The sequence below is a fragment of the Macadamia integrifolia genome, chromosome 12 (genome assembly GCF_013358625.1).
Source record: "Macadamia integrifolia cultivar HAES 741 chromosome 12, SCU_Mint_v3, whole genome shotgun sequence".
Classification (NCBI taxonomy): Eukaryota; Viridiplantae; Streptophyta; class Magnoliopsida; order Proteales; family Proteaceae; genus Macadamia; species Macadamia integrifolia.
The window spans coordinates 28,737,775-28,750,618 of NC_056568.1; the positions used below are offsets into that span (position 1 = coordinate 28,737,775).

The window sequence follows — 12,844 nt, forward strand, 5'->3', positions numbered from 1 at the left end:
TTTTTGTTTTTTTTTTCTAATTCATGAATTTGTCTTGTGCATTTAAGAAGGTTGGAGTAGGTTTTTTAATCGGGTTGGTCCGATTTGATTGGGTTGAACTGATTTTAATATAATATTAAGTTAAATTGAAACCAAGCCATTATATAAGTAAATCATTTTATTATCATGATTTTTGTCTCAATCCAATTGGATTAGATAACTTAAAAAATTGAATTACCAAGAATTTTATTTATTCATTATTTTTCTATCAGTTCAATTTCAAAATTTTCATAAATATATACATTAAATGTAATGGAAATTTACAACGCCGCCCCCTAGAGAATGCCACAATTATAAGAACACCCCCTCTGTTTCACCAAATTAGAATCAGATCTCCTACCGTCAGTCAATGTTAAGTGAAGAGATAAAATGACCGTTATACCCTTATCATTAAAACTCATGTTTTAATCCAAACTTCTCTTCACCCCTACCTATACTCACCTTCACCGAGACTTCAAATGCAGAGACTGAAGGACTGAAAAACCGTTGCTGCTTGGGGTGCCGCTGCAAAAGGTCTTTGTTCATCTCCGAAGAGGTAGCTCTCTCTCTCTCTCTCTCTCTCTCTGTAGGAACTCATTCTAGTTACATGGTCCCTTCTCCATGAAAGGAATGTTCAATGTAGAGAGCTCTCTTGTAACCCTTTCACTTAGATCCCAAACTCTCCTGCCACCAAATCAAACATTCCCTTCGCCATGAAAGTAAACATCGACCAAATCTGTGATCGTTCCGCCATTGCCGTCAGATCCCAGTGATAGATACTTGTAAGGAATCTTCACCCTTTTCCCTCTGACGGTTAATTTTCTCAGTCCGACGTAGTAGTAGATGGAGAATGCAGGGTTTCCGGTGATTGGGTTCTTCAAGAATGGTGTGTAACTGATGTTGGTGATCTTGTCATCTCCGTCCAAGACAAGTAGGCTGCTATCATTGGTGTCGTCAAGGTTGTGAGAGAGAGGAGACAATAAGAGAATTTCTTCAGGTGGAGCTGCGACGGTAGGGACGTTGGGCCTCGCCCGAATCCAGTTATTTCACAGGGTTGGCTTGCAGACAAAAGAGAGCACCTAATGCGTGCAGGGATTCCATAGAGATAAAAGAGGAAAATTAAGTTAAGAGAGGGATTTAGATAAAAGAAACTAATAAAATATAAAAAAAGATAGGGTTGGCTTCACGGACGAAGCCATGACGTCCCAGCCTATTGGGAGGTAGCCGACCTCTTCTCAAGATAAGATCAAGAGATAATTTTAAGGATTTCATTTGTTGTCCTACTTTTGTTGGTCCTTCCTCTTAAATAGGATAGGATAACCGTTACAAAGAGTTACAACTTCTTACTCCACTATCACCACTTCTCTAATAACTCCTACTAGAACCGATAACTCACACATAATTGAAAATTCATAAACAACTAAAATCTATCTCAAAATTAACTGCTCCCGCTTATTTGTGCACGTAACAACATCCGACGACGAAATCAGGTACTTTTTTCTGGGGAAAGTCCAGCATTTCGGAGAGCAAAAACCTGATGATAATGTGAGGAGGGCAAATCTGAGAGCAATTTCTTGAATTGGGATCCCAACCACTGCATCTCGATTGAACTTGGAAACTCTGAATCCAACTGGAGGAAAATGACAATTTGGGGATGAAAGTTGAGATGTTTGAGGGGTTCTGGTTTCGGAAAAAAGCAGTCACTACATACATAATGGTGGGTACAAGGGAACCAGACTAGATCACTAACTGTGCCCATGACGAAAGAGACGGTTTGAGGTAGTGTACCGAAGCTGAGGGGAATGCAGTATCCTCCATAGCTCTAAGGGAAAAGAAAGGTTTTGGAGACAAGAGTATTTTAGGTACTTCATATTTAGTAAGAGTATTTTGATATTTAAAATAAAATATAGTATGTGACATCAGCATATAACGTATATTCCTTAACAGTGACTGAAGATAGGGGGTCTGAGTCTAATTTGATGAAATAAGGGAGTGCTCTTATAATTGTGGCATTTTCTAAGTGGTGGCGCTGTAAATTTCCCTAAATGTAATGATTCTCTTAATAATGCCTTATCAGTTTGTATCGCTTTTTTACTGGGTTTTTCGATTTCAAAAGATCCATTCCACCTGAATGGTTTGATTTTCGATCAATTTTATGGAAGCCGAAAGTGATGAAAGATTCAATTTTATCCGACTTTTTTCATCAATTCAACTGGTTCGGACTAAAAATTGGCACCCCTACTTGGAAGGATATCACTCACTAGGTATCAACGTATAAAAACTCTCGGTTTTACATAAAAAAAAAATAATAATAATAAAATAATTATTATAGGTGGGCCATTTTAATTAGTGTCAGATGAAGGAGGTGGCCCCCGCCTGCAACTATGTTCTTTTTTGTGCGGGCCAGGAAAAAGAGCCACGAACGCCTGGAAACCTTTTACACAAAAACAGAAACAAAGGAAAGCAGAGTATTCCCAGAATTATAATTTTTTGTACTCTGTTAGATTGAACGGTTTTGAGTGGGGTTTAGAAATTCTTTTCCTGGCCGTTCCTTAGCGGGTTGATCCAGGATATGATCCCCTGATTGGCTTCAAAGTTTGGTTGGTCTAGGTTGGTCTAATCTGGTCTGGATTGGATTTCAATTAGAACTTTTAACAGTGTGACCTCACGTCCAATGCATGCCTCCTGGTTCATTGTTGTCATCTAACTTGGGCAATCCTTCCAAGGAAGATAATCATAGAAGGTTTAAGAATATGTGGAATCCGAAATTGGATCGGCCTTCACCCATTTAGATCCGAATCCAATTAAAATCGGTGGAAATTGGCTTTAACTGGGCTGAACCCAAGAAATTAAAATCGGATAAAGGTAGATAAGATAAAAAAAAGTATGTTATTTTTTTAAATATTACAAGGCATCTATCGTTGGTTGGAGAAACCCAAGGGGGCAGCGCAATTGGAGAGCAACGAACTTGGTATGAGCCATAAATTCGGACGTTCTGAGTTTGATTCCCACTAAACACGTGCAATTGTGGGGTGAAGATTGCAGAATCAGCTAACATCTAAAATCAGTATTGAACTCGGCCGTTTCAATTAAAATGAGAAGATTCATGCAGAGTCTAGGTAGTTCAGTTCCTTTTCAAGTATCAACCCATCAGATCTAAAAACACCCAATGATCCACCATCAAATATCTGAAAACCTAGCGATCCAACGAGAAAATCCTAGAGTCAGAATTTAATCGGATTGGATTTAACCGAAATCAATCTCAAAGAATTCAATTATCTAGTAAGAAAAACTTTTAAATCAACTTGATTAGATTTGGCTGTGAATCAACCCCTAAGTGTAGAAATGCAACCCTAAAACAATGCAGAAGATAATGAAAAAACAAGAACAAATAATGCACACAGATTTACGAGGTTCGGCAAGATTGCCTACATCTTCGGTGAGATAAGATCTTGTTTCATTATCAATGGAGAATAGGGTTACAACGCTCGTCCCTGACACCTCTCAGTATTACTTGTATTATAGAGAAACAAAACCCTCGCTACAAATATATAGCGAAAAACCCTAAACTGGAAAGTATACAACTCCCCTCAAATAAAAGACATCATACACCAACAGTCTATGATCCAATTGAGATGCCTGCACCCGTACTCCGTGGATTAAACTGTGAAAAAATACAAGACATCATACACCAGCACTTAGATCTGAAACCCTAGTTATACAGAATCACCTTAGTATCGATTAGAGTAGAAAATTCAAAGTTTGGTTGATCACCACCAATTTTAATCCAAACAGAACGATTTGATTTCAATCTTTGAAACCGTGCAAAACCCTAATAGGTGAGCACAAAATCCTCTATGAAAAAGCAGTGAACAATGAGAATCCAACGACTATGCTGGTGCATGCCAAGGCTCTCCCAACCATTGAATCTTCATGGACACCCACCACTCACCGCAAAAGATTCGAGATACACGTTCTGATGGTTTTTTTTTTCTTTTCGATGTCAACTTTATTAAAAAGAGATAGAAGAACAGAAAGAGGGGAGGGGATACATTCAAGGGACTGGACAATACACCGAATATATCATGGACAAACCCAAGAGACCATAGAGGCCTAGAAAAGCAAAGCATATGGAGGCAAACAAAAGTAGGGGTGTAAGTTTGGTCATGATGGCCTGAACCTGCCCTGATCCCGAACAAGTATTGACCCAAAAATTTAGCCCTGAGGATCAGGCCGATCCTGAAATTTCTGACCCTGGGTCTGGGTCATGGTGGATAAGGATTAATGTCTTTGGCTCGTCCAGCCCATCCTGAACCGGCCCTAATTTTTTTACCTTGACTTTTGGCCCTAGTTATGGCCTAACCCAGCCTTGGTTTTTGCCCTGATGTTAACCCTGATATCAACCTAATTTTAGATATTGTTTGACATTGAGTCATTCTTTTCTATTTAATACAATCTGATCATCTAGAGGGAGGATGGAAACATTGGGAGAGAGAAGCTCTGAGGTGGACGTCCGTCTGGGGGCCGCCCAAGACCCCGAAGGAGACCCTCCCACTGCTCACGGCCGAAAACCCTTAATTACTGATTTCTTGAGACCGGAGGTGGTGAATAGCATGCTGGGACCGGAGACAACCATACCTGCGGCACCTCCACTTCATCCCATGCCCTCCTTCTCCACGGTGGTGGGAAGAGGACTGCCTGAGGTGGACGACCTCCCTGAACCCATTCACTTAGGGTCTTTGATTAAGGTGATCATACCCCAGGAGGCATACGAAGAACGTCTAGAGAGATATCGATTTGTGCTGATAGGTAAGGAAAACTTCAGATTCATCTCTTTGGATTCCATACGAAAAGAGGCATCTGAATCATGGAATTTGAAGGGAAGGGTCTCCTTATCAGCGATGGGAAAAGGCTTCATTCTCTTTTTTTTTTTGCTAAACATATGAATATTATTAAAAGAAAAATGAGAGTACAAAGAAAATAAAAAGGGCAAGCCTGAGACCCCTAAAGCCACTTGAGACCTCCACCTTCGGCATGGCCATCAGCAGAGGAGACAAGCACAACCCTAGAAGAAACGGTACTTGTGCCTGCCCAACACATCATCCTCTAAATCGACATTAATATGATTCGGTAAAGGCACCGCACAAGCAGAGACACCTGACTTGGATGCCTTATTTGCCAGATAGTCCACTGCAATGTTCACTTCTCTAAAGCAATGGGTGATCTTCCATGGAGTAGATTCTAAAAAAGGAAGGGTGCAAATCCACTTTTGAAGGATGAACAAAGGAATTTGATTTTTTTGTATCGCAGTCACCGCAGTTGTCGAATCCGACTCGATCCAAAGACCTCTGACATTCATATTTTGAGCGAGTGTGATTCCTTCGAAGACCGCTTCAAATTCTGCTTCATAAATCTTCTTGATACCCAGGAAGGTATTGAAGGAGTTACAAACGCTCCCCTCACTATCTCTTGCAATGCCCCTGCCCCTGCTCTACCTGGGTTGCCCAGAGAGCTGCCATCCACATTTATTTTGATCCAGTTTATCGGAGGTTTACACTAATGCACTTCAAGAGGAGGTGTATCCTTTTGGTTTTCTATAGATAGACCCAATTTCCTATAGCAAATTAAATCAGGAGTTGACTTTATCTCACCCTTGGAGCAGCCTACACAGAGACAAATTTCCTATCGAATATATTCATAGGAGTAGTTCACATTCCTAGCTATGCCCTCATATCGTCTTCTGTTATGTTCCCACCAAATATGGGCAGCTATAATAGTAAATCCCATCAGCCAAGGAGACTTCAGATTGATAGATCTCGCTTTCCTCTTCCACCACATCATCAAACATGTCATTGAGTTGTGATCTGCCCAACGGACATCGAAGCAATTTGTAAAATTCTCCCAAATGGCCATCGCATATTGGCAGTGTAGAAAAATATGGTTGGTGCTTTCTTCGCCTGGTTGTAGAGAGAACATCGAGACGCCATCTGGGCTCCTTTCTTTCTTGTAATCTCATCTGTGGGAGCCTCTCATGGGCAAGGCGCCATCCCAGAGTAGAGTATCTGGGAGGGAGGCATTTACACCAAATCAAGGAATTCTAGCTCACTTTTGGCAATTTTCTTCTTATACTTTCCCAAGCAGAAGCGGTAGAGAAAGATCCCATCAGAGTCAATTGCCAAATGCATACGTCCTCTACTTGATTAGCGGGAATTTTAACCTCTTTAATTGCTTTAAAAATAGACCGCAGTTGGTCTGAGTTCACGTCTGGAAGGGTCCATTTTCCATTTTGAATAAAATCACCTACTTTGGCATCAAAGTCCAGGCGAGAGATATCCGTATCCTGAATCTCGTCCATGATGGCCTTGGGTCCCCACCACTTATCTTTCCAGAATCTTGCTAGGCCCCCATTACCAATGATCCACCTTTCATTCAGATCCAAAAACTTCCACACCTTTCGGATGCCCAAGGCAATAGAGGATTGCTTGCAGCCCATATTAAAAGCTCCATTTTTCTTGACAAATCTTGCCCTGAGAAAAGAATTGGAGGCATGCTTCCCATGCTTGAAGCGCCACACCATCTTACTGAGCATAGCCATATTTATATCTCTAAGTCTTCTAATCCCCAAGCCCCCCTCCTCCTTTGGCTTGCAAACAAAGTCCCATCTGACCGTGATCGCCTTAGAAGAATCCACCTCACTAGTCCAAATAAAGTTTCTCATCCATCTCTCCATTGTTTCAAGGAGAGATGATGGCCACCAATAAACCGCAAAACTATGATTTGGAATGGCAGATATCGAACCAATTCTACCCTTCCTGCCATTGACAGAAGATTTCCTTTCCAACCAGCTAAACGACCTTTAACTCTATCTATCACAGGCATCAGCGCCTCCTTCTTTACCCTTCCCTTAAAAATTTCCACACCAAGATAGCAGGTAGGGAAACTACAAATAGGAATTTCCAGGGTCTCAGAAATTGTTTGTGTACGATCAGGAGCAATTTTTCCTAGAAAAAGCTTGCTTTTCTCAAGATTGATACATTGCCCAGAGAATTCTTGGTAATTCTTTAGAAAATCTCCCAAATTGCGAACATAGCTCAGATTAGCATTTGAGAAGATGAAAATGTCATCTTCAAAAAGAATATGCCCTAGAGTAGGAGCACCTCTGGGGCCTTGGATTGAATGTATCATCTTGCTCTGGACCAGTCTCGACAAGCCTCTTGACAAAACTTCTTCTGCTATGATGAAGAGTATGGGAGCAATAGGGTCTCCCTGTCTCAGACCTCTCTCCACACCATAAAAACCTTGTGGTCCTTTGTTAACCAGGACAGATATTTTTGTAGATGACAAGATTTGATGGAGACGGTTAATCCATATCTCAGAAAAGCCAAAGCGCCGCATTACTTGGAATAGGAAGCTCTAAGAGATGGTGTCATATGCTTTACTGAATTCTATTTTCAGACCCAGGCCGCCCCCTCTTGTAGAAGAAAACATCAAGTTTGCTAGTTCTGAAGCAACAGAGATATTGTCATGGATCATATTACCCTTTGAAATGCCCCTTGTTCTTCTGAAATAAGTCTGGGAAGGAGAGGTTCAAGACGAAGGGCCATCACTTTTGAGATTATTTTGTATAAAAAATTGCCCATACACAGTGGGTAGAATTTATTAGGGGTCTCCGCTCCTTCCATCTTGGGAATCAAAACTAAAAAATTATTATTGACTCTAGAGGGCATACAATTTTTGCTAAAGAAAAATCTCACAGCATTGTAGACCTCTTTATCCACTATGCTCCAGCATCTCCTAAAGAAAGCACCAGAAAAACCATCTGGGCCAAGTGAACTATCGGGATCCAACTCCCACACCGCTGTCCTAATTTCTGCATCACCTGGGAACGAATCGAGCCAAAAATGATCAATTTCTGGAGAGTTTCCGGAATACTTTTCAAAAGATCTAAATGGTCTACAATTGGAATAGACCTGTGGAAGTTTTCATAAAAATCAATAATATATTCCCCCAACTGAGGCTGCTCTTTCTCATAGGACCTGTCATTCTTCTTTAAAGCTTTGATTGTATTTCTATTTCTTCTCATTTTCGCAGATAAATGGAAGAATTTCGAATTTCTATCTCCATATTTCATCCACCTGATTCTCGCCTTCTTAGCCCATAGCTTCTCATGATTTTCTAGAGCCTTGGCTAGACTCATTTTAGCATCTGCCTTCAACGCAAACAGCTGGTCATTCATCCCATTGCAATCAATTTGATCCTACACCTGAACTAATTGCTGTTTCTCCTCCTCCAGAGCTCGTTCAAAATTTGGGAATGTAGATTTAGCCCAACATCTGAGGACTCCTTTGAGGCACTTTAGCTTCAGCATAAGAGAAAGGATCGGCGAGCCTGAGACCCATTCTGCCCACAACTCCACCACAACCTGCTCAAAGTCAACATGATCCATCCAAAACTGGTGGAATCGGAAGGGGAAATTATGAGGACACTGGCTGGTATTGGAGATCAACACCAAAGAAGTATGGTCAGATGCTATCCGCGGAAGGACTAGCTGAGAGCAATCTTGAAAGCAAGTGATCTATTCTTCATTGCAGAAGCTTCGGTCCAAAACAACGTATACATTCCCCCGGCACCGATTATTGGACCAGGTAAATTTTCTGCCAGTTAAAGGCACCTGAGACATAGAACATGCATCTACCATGGCCCCATACTCTGCAGCTGAGCCCAAATTGAAGCTTCTAGAACCACGCTTTTCATAAGAGTACAGGGTAGCATTAAAGTCTCCTATAATCGCCCAGGGGGTGGGGGACTGAGGAGAATCATGCATTAAGTCCAACCATAGCGTTCTTCTATCCACTCTGAAGTAGCTTGCGTGAATAAATGAAACCTAAATTTGTTGCAGGCCCCAACTCATGGCTATCGTCGCCTGTTGCTCAGACTCAGAGATAGCCATAGGAGTATTTAAATTTCTCCTCCACAAAATCCATAAATTTGAATTTCTATGACCTCGGTTATTATAAATGAAATCAGAATGAAATCCCAATTTGTTAAAGAATAAGCTTGGAAAGTCACTTACATTCACCATTGGCTCCACAAGACACAGAAGATCAGGGTTCTTCTACCTGACTAAGTCGCTCAAGGCTCTCTTTCCAATCGCGTTCTTGATACCTCTAATGTTCCAGAAGAGGATTTTCATAAAGTCACTTCTTGGAGGCAGCTTGACGGTCAGACATCGTGGTTTGCCCTGTTTTTGTGACACCTTTCTCCTTCCTCGTTTTATCTGCTTATGCCTGACAGATGGATTGGTCAATTGCTGCGACCTCTTGGTGTTGTATAACCACCCTATCACCCATAATCTGAGTTTCAGAAACTTCTGAGATGATGTGGTCATGGCTGCCCCACTCATTTCCTAGTCCATCTTTGCCTGCTCTAGTAAGCCTACGACCTCCACGAGAAACAACATATGTTGTTTGGTTTTTACATGGACGAAGTGTACGAGGAAGCGGCATGCTCTCTGCAATAACTACCACCCCTTGGGTATCTGTCTTTGCATTGCCCTCAGAGGATTCCTCCCTGTGCTCAGAATCACTCTCGGGCAAGGAATTGTCACGGCCCGATGGGTCTGACCCATGACAATTCTTACCCAACGGTTTATCCATAGTGTTTTGAAATTTCAAATTTCCTTGGACGTGATCTATGGGGAGTAAAATTTCCAATTGACCAAGACCTGTTTTGTCACCATTCCCATTTAATTCAGTCAATGAATCCTCCCTCAACTGCAAATCACGATCTATATGGTATGTTTCCATAAAAAGAGGATTGGATCTCTCTGTTTCCATCGGTAAGTTTCTGCCACTGCTATGATCGCCGGTCTCCTCAACCGTTCCCTCTCTTGGGTTTTCATATCTACTATGGCCTTCCTCACTATCATCTTCCTCTTCTTTCACCTCTTCATTTCTCCGTGCAGCCCCCATTTTGATTTTGCATTTGACAAAAGTGTCCCAACTTCTTACAAAAATTACATCTCTTTATTTCATCTTCGTATGTAATGCACTGCGTGAACCAAAACAAAATATCCTTGTGTGGCTGCTTCCTCTCCACCTGAATTTTCTCAAGGCGACTACTTTTTACGTCAATCTCCATGAGAACTTGGGCATTGTTTCCCATCTAGCCAGTCATCGTGCGTTGATCAATCGCCATGGGTCTACCTGAGGCCTTAGCCATAGACAGAAGAATTCGCTCGTGCCAGTACTCCATTGGAAGACCAGGGTATCGAATCCACACCAACTTGGTCTGGATTTGGTCCTCATTAATGTTGAATTCTGGGCACCATCTTTGAAATTGAATGGTTTGTCCTCGCACCTTGACCGGGCCTCTGTTCCGCATGGACATCATATCCCGTTCTTGTTCAAATCGAAATAGAATGTATCCTTTGCTTGAGGGTGTAAGATTGACTTTTCCTTTAAGCTTCCAAGCTTCCTTTGAATCATGTCTCATATCGTTCATGGAGACAAATCTGAAGTTCACCTTACCGATTAAAGCATAATTAAAAGTTTGCAATTTTTCTTCATATGCCTCTTGTGGGATAATCACTTTAGTAAGGAAGCCAGCGTGGATAGGCTCAGGCAAATCCTCGACGTCTGGCAGGGCGCGACAGGCAATCGTAGCATAAGAGGGTCTTCTAACTCCTTCTCTATCGTTTGCAGTTGTCATCTCTTCCACATATTGATCGTCCTCCTTAGCCTCCGAGGCCTCAGGGGTGGCTATTTTGCCAATACCAAGGTCTGCAGCAGGGATTAGGGGCACCTGCAAGGAGTGAGTAGGGCTCCAAAAATCCGTGATGCGTTTTTGTTTTCCACGATCCGGGGGCCAACCACCATGAGTAGTGTGATCGCCGCCCAAAGCTTGAGTCATCTCCACCTCAGAGTTTCTCTCTCCTAAATCCATCTCCTTTTCTTTTCAGGCTTCATTCTCTTTCAGTTTGAGCTTGAATCCGACATGTCTCTTATTTGGCGAAAAATCCCTATCAAGGTAGGGTTCAAATCGTGAGATTCCAGAGATGGAGACAGGATTTCAATATACATGAAAAGCAAACCATCACTATGATGGTCTGGATTCGACTCCCTGACCTTCCATTAGAGTATTGGCATGAGAAAATTCTCTTGATAATGGAAAAACCAGTTGGTCGCCCTATGGCCATTGACAAGCATACCCGTGCTGTTTTGATGGGTGGATACGCCTGGATTCAGGTCGAGGTGGAAGTAGGATCCACTCGAATTGACGAGATTCATATAGAGTGCCGCTAGCCAGGAACATCAGACCTCTTTTGGTTCAAACAAAAGATTCAATATGAAGACAGCCTTGGGCTATGTGGATACTGCAAGAAATTAGGACACTCAGTATTTGATTGCAGAACCTTGAAGTTAATAGAAGAGATGAAGAAAGCAAAGGCGCAAGGGATCCCTGGGGCTGTCGATAAAGATAATCCCAAATTAAATTCCATCCATGAAGAAACACAAATCCAATCTGAGGCAGAATGTTTCAGCCACGGCGACGATACTGGTGCCGCTCAAGGGAACGACATGCACTCCCAAGATGGTGGTGCAACGCAGGAATCTGTCAGCAGCTGCAAATTAGGAAGGCCAACCCGTCCAAATAGGAAACCGATCTCCTACCATATTAAACGCTGGATTTCAAAATTCAAATATTTCCTACCCCAGTGGAAATATCGAGATTGTGATTCCAGTCCATGATAGGCGTCCTTCCCATTCTGGATTCTCCAAAGGATCTTCTAATGAATCTCCCCATGGATCTGGATCAAATTCGCCCCATTCTCAATTCAGCCGATCCTCACATGTCTCCAACTCCCTGTGTGATCATAGCCTTCCAACTTAGGACCTTATGGCTGAAAATATCATCACCTCAATCCCCTCCAACTCTTTGCATGGAGGGGCTATTGAGGTCCTTCATGAGGAGATTGCAATGGCCGATGAGCTATTGGCTGCGTCCGAGCTTGAAACTAGAAGAAAAGAGAAAGGAGCAGTATCTTCATTTGAGCAGACCAGGAGGTCTGATCGTCTCGCCTCCTTAAAATAATTCTAATGAAAGTCCTATTTTGGAACGTGAGAGGTTTCAGGAAATCCTCAGCGTGCATGGCACTGAGAAAAATCATCAGTGACAAGAGCCCAGATATTTTATGCCTGGCAGAGCCTATGATGGATCCTTCCTCCTATCCTGCTTGCTTCTTTAGCAAGTTGGGATTTGAGGTCAATCTCATTAGCAACCTCAGGAGAGACAAACCGCCAAACCTTTGGCTGCTTTGGAGACGAGGTATTCCTAAACCAACAATTCTCTCATTTTCTGAATAGGAAATCACTATTAGAATTGATTGGAAAGGCACTTCAATTCTTATATCTTCAATTCATGCTGGTTTTTTTTGCTAAAGATTCAGGGAATTTATTAAAAATGGGAAAAATAAAGTACAAAGACTAGGAAATTTAATCCCCCACCTTTGCCATGGCCATCAGCAGGGGAAGAAAAATCCCAAAATTACATAAAGCAAAATCTTGGACGAGAGATTGCATCAGAAGCAATTTCAGAGCTAATGTGAGCCGGGAAAGAAGCAAGATAGCTAGAATTTCCAGACTTGGCTACAACTCAGGCAAGGTAGTCAGCCACAACATTTGCTTCTCGAAAATAGTGTGATATTTTTTAGCTGATGGATTCCAGGAAGATAAGGCATGCGATCAATCCTGACAGATATACCAAGGGATAGAGTGAATCCGAACTGCCAAAACAGCCACAGCAGAATCTGATTCAATCCACAATC

General features: G+C 42.0%; 1 pseudogene; it reads right to left on the minus strand.

Annotated features, from left to right (window-relative positions):
* Positions 1-685: 685 nt before the first annotated feature.
* LOC122056917 lies at positions 686-6,613 on the minus strand (annotated as a pseudogene).
* Positions 6,614-12,844: the final 6,231 nt, after the last annotated feature.